This window comes from Impatiens glandulifera, chromosome 1 (genome assembly GCF_907164915.1).
Source record: "Impatiens glandulifera chromosome 1, dImpGla2.1, whole genome shotgun sequence".
Taxonomy (NCBI): domain Eukaryota; kingdom Viridiplantae; phylum Streptophyta; class Magnoliopsida; order Ericales; family Balsaminaceae; genus Impatiens; species Impatiens glandulifera.
This window is the reverse complement of record NC_061862.1, coordinates 131,380,108-131,390,071: the sequence shown is the minus strand read 5'-3', so window position 1 is coordinate 131,390,071 and position 9,964 is coordinate 131,380,108.

Genomic DNA, 9,964 nt, shown 5'->3' with positions numbered 1-9,964 from the left:
CCAAAAATATCCGCACCTCGATTGAGGGGTTTCGACCCAAGACTGAGGGTTTTAGCCCTAGACTGAGAGGAATTGTCGAGAACATCGGTCTAAGGGCCTGTTTGGTTCCATTTATAAAATTTAAAATTATTTTTGTAATTTTGAAACTCAAACCATTTTATAAAAATAAAAATAAATAGAAAATGATTTCAAAATATTTTAATTAAATATATTTTGACAAGGCTTATTTGAGTTTTATTTTTAAACCCTAATACTTTCAACTGACTTTCTTTAGGTTATATTCCTCCTCACATCACCTATAAGTAACCGCATTTGAATATTGTTTTTTTTACCATTTTTAAATACCAGGAAAACATGTGTATGTCTAGGACTTGGAGAATAATTGGTTTAAATAAATGTTATATAACCAATTTTCCAAAAGCCAAGATTTTATAAAGTAGATGCCGTTTTTAACGAGAATAGAGGATATAGTGTAAAATTCATTTCTTGAGTATCACAAAACTACGAACCAAAAAAAAACTTTGATTAAAAATACATTTATATACGTATGGTTTTTGTTGATTTTAAACTAAAAATCAATTGGCGACAAATAGATAGTATGTTTGTAGACACTCATTTTTGTTCCCCAAATTTATATTTTTAAATAAATCTAGAGCCTACAAAATGATTTTTGTTTGAAAATATAAAATTACTTTTGGAGGAATAATATCGTATTTTGCAAATAAAATAAATAATAGTTTTATAAATAGGCTGAATTTTAAATGATTTAATTTATTATTAAAAATGTTATTTTATTTTATATGCTAAAAATAAATAATTAATATTAGTTTATTTGTGCAAATAAATAGGATAAATAAAATTAATAAATATTAATTTTGATTTATTTGTTTTTTTACATGAATTAAGGAAAATAATGAGAAAAAAAATGGAGATTATTTACATCCACAAAAGTCCTAAATGACCTGGTGCAAAATTCTTTCAGCAAATTACATTGTGGAGAGGGGAAAGTGACCACTATGACACGAAAGCATCACTAAAAAAGAAAAAAATGAGAGAGAGGAAAAAAAATATGAAGGCTGAAATAATATTCTCATTTTTAATTTTTGAGCTTTTGTCTCGATTTTTCATTTTTACTAGGTTGTTTGAGTGTTATAACTTATTCAAGAAGCCTCTAACATTTTATGAAGCATTTAAACTCAATGTAAGCTCAATTCTCATTTTGTTTTATCTTAATTTTATCTATAAATTTCAGTTTTTTATTTTAATTTGAGTTTAATTTGAGTTATTTCATTTAGGGTTTAATTTGTTTAAATTTAAATTGTTAATTGAAATTCACTTGTAACATGGGTTAAAGTTTTTTTCCTTTAGCTTAATTAAAGTTATTAATTAACATTATATTGAAAATATTTAAATTTAAATTTTAAGATTGAAAAAAAGGGTTTGTTGTTCTCTAGCTTTTTAGCTTTTGCTCAATAATGACAACCAAAAGATTATACAAATTACCATGTTTAAGTTTTATTTAATTTTTAAATTTAAATGTCTTTAACCATTTTTTAAAAACTAAAAAAAATTATGGGTTGATTTATTTATAATCATAAAATTAATTTATGAATATAATATATTTTAATTCCCTTTATTTTCTCATTTATTTTTTAAGTTTATTTATTTATTTTGAATTATTTTTTATTATTATTCGTTATTATATTTAATAAGTATTACCTTTAAATTGATTTAATATTAATATTTTAGATTGGATAGGAATTGTCAAATAATAAGATAAAATAAGTGTAAATATTTTCTAAAAATGGCCAAAATATTAAGAGTAGAGACCATAAACCCTAATGGGCATGTGAGACATAACTATAGCTAGAGCCCCTTTCACGTAACTAAGCACATAACCCTTAAATAATCTCTTTTCAAAAGGCATTATTGTTTTACATGCTAATAATTTATTTGTCTTAATTTTATAAGAAAATTTAGGTCGCAACTCTTTATTCACAAACTGGTTTTTAAACAATTTCCCGATTTGATTTAATTTTATTTCAAAATTTTCAAAGAGATGTTTATATTTTATATTTTATATTTATCTCTTAAAAGTTGAAAAATCGTTTTTTCGGGATAGGCGTTTTTAAACGCGTACAGTTTTCTTGCGACTTTGCTGGAGACTTTTGATGCTTAACTTGAAAATAATATTTTGGCCATTTATTTTTAGAAAAATATATTTTACACTTACACATGTATTAAAGACCCATATTTTTGTTTTCTTAATGTGCATGAGCTATGGGACTCCAATGTGAAGATAGTATAAGGTATACGTTGTTGGACGAAGCCTATACATCTATTGATTACGTGCTAGGATTTTCAATGAGGAACGACGATCTCAAACCACCTTTGAGGCTTTGTGTGATTTATGAGTTGAGGAAAACATAGGAAAAACCCTGAACTATCCACATCTTCTTTTCAAATATCTCTTACTCTTAAAAATGAGGGATTTTAAAATAGCGGAGATGGGAAATGTCAAAATTGAGGAGTCCCACTTGCATCGACGGTCTAAGGAATTTCCTTATTGGAGGACAAGCTCTTCTCTTAAGCTACGTCAACTTTAGATAAAAAATCCAAAAATGCCAATTCTACCAAGTCGTTGTCTAGTCTCGTTCTGCCGAGCAACAAAGCCATGTCGTAGAGCCTTTTACAATATGTGACAACTATATATGATAAATACAAGTATGCATATAGATGAAATAATCGTCTAAAAGTACGTTCTAAATTATATTTGAAAATAAAAGGGAAAATTAAAATGCCTAACTTAATGAGTTGTTGTCTTTGAGTCTTTATTACACAGATATAAGATTGTTATCTGCGAAGACTAGGAGATTCAAGTGCTATATGTGAGGTAAGCAAGAAGACTAACAATCTAGGGAATTTTATGAAGAAAACAACAAAGAAGCAGACCAGAGCTAGAAACGAAGGAACAAACGAACAATGAAGGGCATAAACTAAATCGTTTCTTATGTTATTTTCCCTTTTGAGTTATTAATGTTTAACTCACATCAAAATACAACACGTTTAAAAATGAATCGGAAATTAGACGCCTATTATGGTTAGGACACATACGTGCATAAGGGTGACACCGCTTGTCCCCACTACTTGTTTTGAACTCACTCTTGCTGATAGTTCCACAGACTAAATATTTTCACCACGGGTCGCACACGAGATCTCAACACTGGATGCTTCATCCAAAAAATGTCTAATACAGAACCAACATCGCAATCTACATCGCCCGTTATTCCTCCTAGACTAAGGGTTGATGAGAAAACTACCTCTAGCGTTATCTCAGGGATCCAAGTAGACAGTCTCAATGAGAATATGTCTTTACTACTAGACTATATGAGGCAGTTACTTAATCCACCCACTAGCCAAACAAATCCTTTATTCCGGGCTACTAGTACACCCACTAACCAACTTGAGTCCAATGTATTAGCCACTCATATAGCACATGACCCTAAAAATGAGGTGCTGGTAGAATCATGGTACGCTTCAGATGATGAGGAAGCTCTGGAAGGCTCTCTTGAGAAACTAAGGCTACAACGGATCTGAAAAGGGAAGAAAGATGTGATTGAAGAACCGAAAAAGATAGAGTTTGTAGTGCCAGGCATGCCTCAAGGATGGAGTACGGATATCAAAACTAAACAAGCTCTAAAGATGGAAACCTCTTCACCTGTTAAAGCACAAGATGCATCACCACTATTCATCCTAGAACATTGATACAGCCAGCTAGTCAAAGGAAAAAATTAGCACAACTCAGAGCTCCTTAAATTGAAATGAAAGCACAAAGAGATGCCATAACTAAAGGGAAGTCAACACACGAAGCTAAGAGTTGAAAATTTGGGTTAGAGGAAGCTAAGAGGGCCGTAGTCCCTCATAGACTAAAATTACCACATCTGACCAAGTATGTCGGAAATAATGATCCACTAGCCTTTATGAATGTTTACTTGACAAATATCTTTTTATTACAACTCATAGATCCCACAGTATTGAAATTATTCCCTCGATATCTTGAAAAAGTGTCACTTGAGTGGTATTGGTGTCAAAACATAGCCCAACTCCAGACTATTGAAGAGCTAGCCAAGGTGTTCATAAGTTGGTTCAGTATGTTCTTGAAGGTGGAAAAGCCTGAGAGAAAACTTAGGAGTGTTAAGCATGGTCTAGGTGAAACTTTTGAATTGTACGTTGATAGGTGGAAGGTCGTGGCTTCACTAATCGATGAACTACCAAATGAACAAACCCAATATGATCTACGCTAACATGAATGTAGCATACACCAAAGTCATGTCAGTCAAGAAATATGATTTCATGGAGGACTTGATTGCTTCTGGAATGGGATACGACGATACATTAAAAAAAGAAGTCATCGAAGGCAGGACGTCATACTAGGGTAATCCTCATTTTAATTAGAAAAAGGCTAAGGCACAAGTAAACTACATCGCCAATGCATGGGATATGGAAACATCGAAAATCATGAATGTCGGACAATGGAACTTTTAGGGATCATCTACTAGCCGTTGACCAACTTATCCCACACCGTCTAAAGGAACTACTTCATTTACACCTAAGCCACCTAGGAAGTTTGACGATTTGGGAATGAAACTATCCGAAGCTCTCCAGATTTTAAAACACATAGTGAATCTAATTGAGGTGCGTGAAGATCTGATAGACGAGAGTGATCCGTCAGGTTTGATTATTGAAGATGAAAAGTTGATAGTCAGTACTGATATCTGTGGTGACGATATTGAAGAGTCGAGTTGAGTGCATACAACAAATAATGAGGGTTTGGGTTACACGTCAACGAAATCAGAAGTAAGACACATAAGGCCAAAGGAGGAAGACATTTCACGACAAGGATAGTTAAACACTTTTTGCAATGAACTACGTCAGGCCTGATTTTCTCATATTATGAGAGTACGTAGGCAACCTCCCACGAAGTTCGGTCCTAAAAAAATCATTTCTTTTTCAATGGAACCACGTTGAACCTAAATTCCCTAGCTATGGGGTACGTAGGCAGCTTGTATGAGCCCGATCATAAATATTTTCATAAAAACACAAAACCCTATATCAACACTAGGAGCATTTTTATTAAAAATAAAATGATGGTTAAAATGATGAACTTTTAGCTTAAGTAAAAATCTAACCTTGACCAGGTCAAACGTCAAAACCCAACATCGAAATTAGGGGCATTGAAAACGATTAAATACTTTCACGCAATTGATTGTGATCACATTGAGACGATTGTTGACCTTTTGATCCCTCTAAATGAATGATGAATAAAGAACTTAACATGAAAAGTGAAACGATAATTTAGAAAACAAGTAAGGATAATGATAGGTCAACCATTTCCTTGACTGTCTCAAAAGGAGACAAGGTAACTCTTGAAATTCGAATAGAGTACTATCCGATTGAACTCGCTCGAAAGTCTTACATAGCGCTTGAAACCTTGTTGGAAAAGCTCATGGAAAAGTCAAAATGCCCAAACTCGGAACCATTGTTGCCAACAAAGTCGTTTCATCTCTAAAGGAGATTATGCGTAAGAACTCAATGTCTCTAAAAATTAGGAAAATACAAGAACTTGTATTAAATATGATTATTATGGTTGAGATATTGAAATCACCACATGTTGTTCAACATAGACTCTTGTCCGAATTGCTAAATGAAAGAACAAAAATGTATCAATTATATCATATATATCCCGATTATAGGAAAAGAAATGGTGAAAAAGACACTCATAATGATTGAGATATTAAAATCACCACTTGTTGTTCAAATAGACTTTTGTCAGATTTTCTAATGGCAAGAACAAGAGTATATCGATTCTATCAGATATACCTTGAGTATGTCTAAGGAAATACACTTTAAGGCTTAGAGTTTGAAGCACATAACTTCCTGAAGAGAAACGAGATCTAACTTCATGGTACGTGGTTGAAAGATTAAATTTGACGTGAACTTCATATATTGATGTTCGAGCATATAAGATCCTTCGAGGAAAATTGACGCTATCATTTGTAATAGAGTTTGAATTCGTAATTGATAAAATGTGTCGAAGAAATGCACTTACGATTGGCCTCCTTTTGAATAGTAAAAAAGACAATGTACTAAACCGGTTCTTGAAGATGTTTTAATCCAATGTCTCAAAAACATGAGAACGTAGAGGAACTCAAATACCTAGAAGGTTGAGAAGGTCTACATTCAATTATTAAGTGTGGTTGACTAATCAAGTGATGAAAGAATAAAGAACCCTCTATACTAGGGGCATTTTTATTCAAATAAAAATGAAAAAGTATTTAGTTACTTAGCTTAAGTGGACAAGCTAAGCTTTAGCTTAATTGAACAAGCTATTTTGAATGACGAAGATTTATGTTTCTTAGCTTAAGTAAACAACAAGTTAAGTCAAACGTAGAAGATTTTAGCTTAAGTGGACAAGCTAAACACAAAAGACACTTAGCTTAAGTGGACAAACTAAGTTAAACACATTATACTTAACTTAAGTGGACAAACTAAGTAATTTAAAGTTTCTTAATTTAAGTGAAAAAGCTAGATATAGAATAATTTAGCTTAAGTGGACAAGCTAAAAGACCTTTATTATTTTAAGTGGACAAACTAAGTAATAGTCGGGTTAAAAGTAGAAACACTTCAGGGTTCTTAGTTTAAGTGGACAAACTAAGTCAAATGCAAGAGTTTCGTTTCTTAGCTTAAGTGGACAAGCCAAGTTTTTAATGTTTCTTAGATTAAGTGAACAAGATAGATATAGAATAATTTAGCTTAAATGGACAAGTTAAAAGACCTTTCTTAGTTTAAGTGGACAAACTAAGTAATAATAGGTTAAAAGTATAAACACTTCATAGTTCTTAGTTTAAGTGGATAAACTAAGTCAAACACAAGAGTTTCGTATCTTAGCTTAAGTGGACAAGCCAAAGTATTTTAATGTTTCTTAACTTAAGTAGACAAGCTAAATATATAATAACTTAAGTTTAAGTGGACAAGCTAAAAAAAATTTCTTTGTTTAATTGGACAAAATAAGTTATAACATAGGGTTCTTAGTTTAAGTAGACAAACTATGTAAAACATAAGGTTTTCGTTTCTTAGCTAAAGTGGACAAAGTTAAACCAAACACCATAACATTTTTAATTCTTAGTTTAAGTGGACAAATTAAGCCTTGGTCGGGTCAAAACCAATAGTTGTCAACTTTTTAAATGAACCAAATAGATAACCGTTGTATTTCGAATTCTCCAACAAACGTCATACGAGCATATGTTGGAAATGTCGTGAACATGGGCATCACTATGTTTTATCTTTCTATATTTTAATTGTTTTCAGTAAATAAATCCGAGAAAAACAATAAATTTGGGAGATTTAAATAATGTGTCTATTACTCAAACTTGGACACGCATTTTACTAAAACTAAATTTTTCATTCAAACTTCGTACAAGAAGGGCATTCTCTATAAACTCATTTTTCACCAAAATTAATATTTTTAATAATTTAGAGCCTACCAAATGATTTTTGTTTGAAAATATAAAGTTACTTTTGGAGGAATAACATCATATCTTGCAAATAAAATAAATAATAATTTTATAAATACGTTAAATTTTAGATGATTTAATTTATTATTAAAAATGTTATTATATATATATTAATATTAGTTTATTTGTGCAAATAAATAGGATAAATAAAATTAATAAATATTAATTTTTATTTATTTATTTTTTGCAATGATTAAGGAAAATAATGAGAGAGAAAAATGTAAGATTATTTACATTAAAAAAGACGAAGACTGAAATAATATTCTCAATTTTAAATTTTTGAAATTTTGTCTAAATTTTTAATTTTTAGGTAATGAAGTTGTTTGACTGTTAGTTACTTGTTTACAAAACTTTTAGCATTTTAGGAAGCATTTAAGCTCAAGCTCAACTCTTATTTTGTCTTATCTTAATTTTATCTATAAATTTGATTTTTTTTTTTAATTTAAATTATTTCATTTAGGGGTTTAATTTCTTTAAAATTAAATTGTTAATTAATTTTATCTATAATTTTTTTTTTAATTTAAGTTATTTTATTTATGGGGTTTAATTTCTTTAAAATTAAATTGTTAATTGAAATCCGTGACATGTGTTGTTGAAGTTTTTTTTCTTAATTAAATTTATTAATTAATTTTATATTGAAAATATTTAAATTTTAATTTTAATATTGAAAAAAAGGGTTTGTTGTTCTTGAAACTTTTGCTACAATCCAAAAGATTATACATATTTCTCATGTTTTAGTTTTATTTAATTTTTAAATATAAATGTCTTTAAAATCTCAAAAGATCGTGGGTTTATTTATTTATAATTATAAAATTTCATTTATTAATATAATAAATTTTAATTCCTTTTATTTTCTCTCAGTTTATTTATTTGTTAATTATTATTATTATTATTATATTTATTTAATAAGTATTACTTTTAAATTGATTTAATATTAGTAGATGAGATAGAAATTGACAAATAAACTGATAAAATAAGTGAAAATATTTTATAAAAATGACTAAAATATGGTTTTTTTAACACCGACATAGTGCAAAAACACTTTTTCACGTATAACCAATTATGGAACTCTTAAATTTTTTTATTAATATTTTATATGCCAATAATTTATTTCCCGATTTGATTTAATTATATTTTAAAATTTCCAAAGATAGAGATATTTATATGTTTTATTTATTTCTTAAAAGTTGAAAAATCTTTTTTAAGGAAACACATTATTTTTTTAACGTGTACAATGTTAAATTAATTATTTTTAATTAATTTAAATAAAGATTTCTTTAATCAATTTTTTATTTGATTATTTCAAATTCAAAAGATTATTTAAAATTTGATCAAAAATAAATTATTATTTCAAAAGTTCATCATATAGTCTTTATAAATTTTTTAAAATAATATTTTATTTAAAAAGATTTCTAAGACGAAAAATGATATTTAAAATTTTTTTGGATAAGGATTTTCTAGTGTTACAATAGTAATACTTTTAAATCAACTTATTAAAAATCTCAATCTTCTTAAAATTATCATAAACAATTATTTTCTTTGTGTACAGATTATTAACAAAATCTCAATTGTAATCTAAATTGGATGAGGTCATCTCCAAGATAAAACAAAGTATAGTCCAATTTTGTTTTTTATATTTAATTTGTTTTACTTTTTTTAAAATATATTTTATTCATTTATTTATCAAAAAGTATATATATTTTAAGAATTTTAATTATTTATTTGTTATTTTTAAGTGATTAATTTGTTACTTTAACATATATTACATTGATATAAAATAAATTATTAAATGTAATCAATCCAATAATCCGGACTATAAATATTTTAGAAATAAATTTGATTTGATGTTTAGGTTGATTTACTTTATAATGAATGGAATTAAACAAAATATGTAACCTTTATTCAACAAAGGGAACCAAAGTGGAAACTAAGATTAAATGGAAGAAGATTGTGTAGTCATTCTTCTGGTCTCCCAAATTTAAAAATTATAATGTGAAAGTTACTTTTGAAAATGAAAATTTTAATCTCTCTTAAATATACATTAATGAGGGAGTTCATTATCAAGTCATAAACTCCATTTTGATCCCTACTTGTCACCTCTTAAAATGAATATTATAATAGTTGTTGAAACTTCAGCTTAAGAAGAAACGCGGTTCATTATTAAATTCGAGATATTATTTTTGTTTAAATATGAATTTACTTTTATAGGTGGGTTACACTTGTTAATAATTAATGCCAACTAGACTTCTTCCTCATGTTGATACCTAGCTAGCAAAAGTGATTGAACATTAGTTTAGGCATTTTAACATTTGAATATTTTATTTTCTTAATGCAAAAACTATCTTTTTATAAAATAAAATTTTCATAAATATAAACCAAGTACAATATTT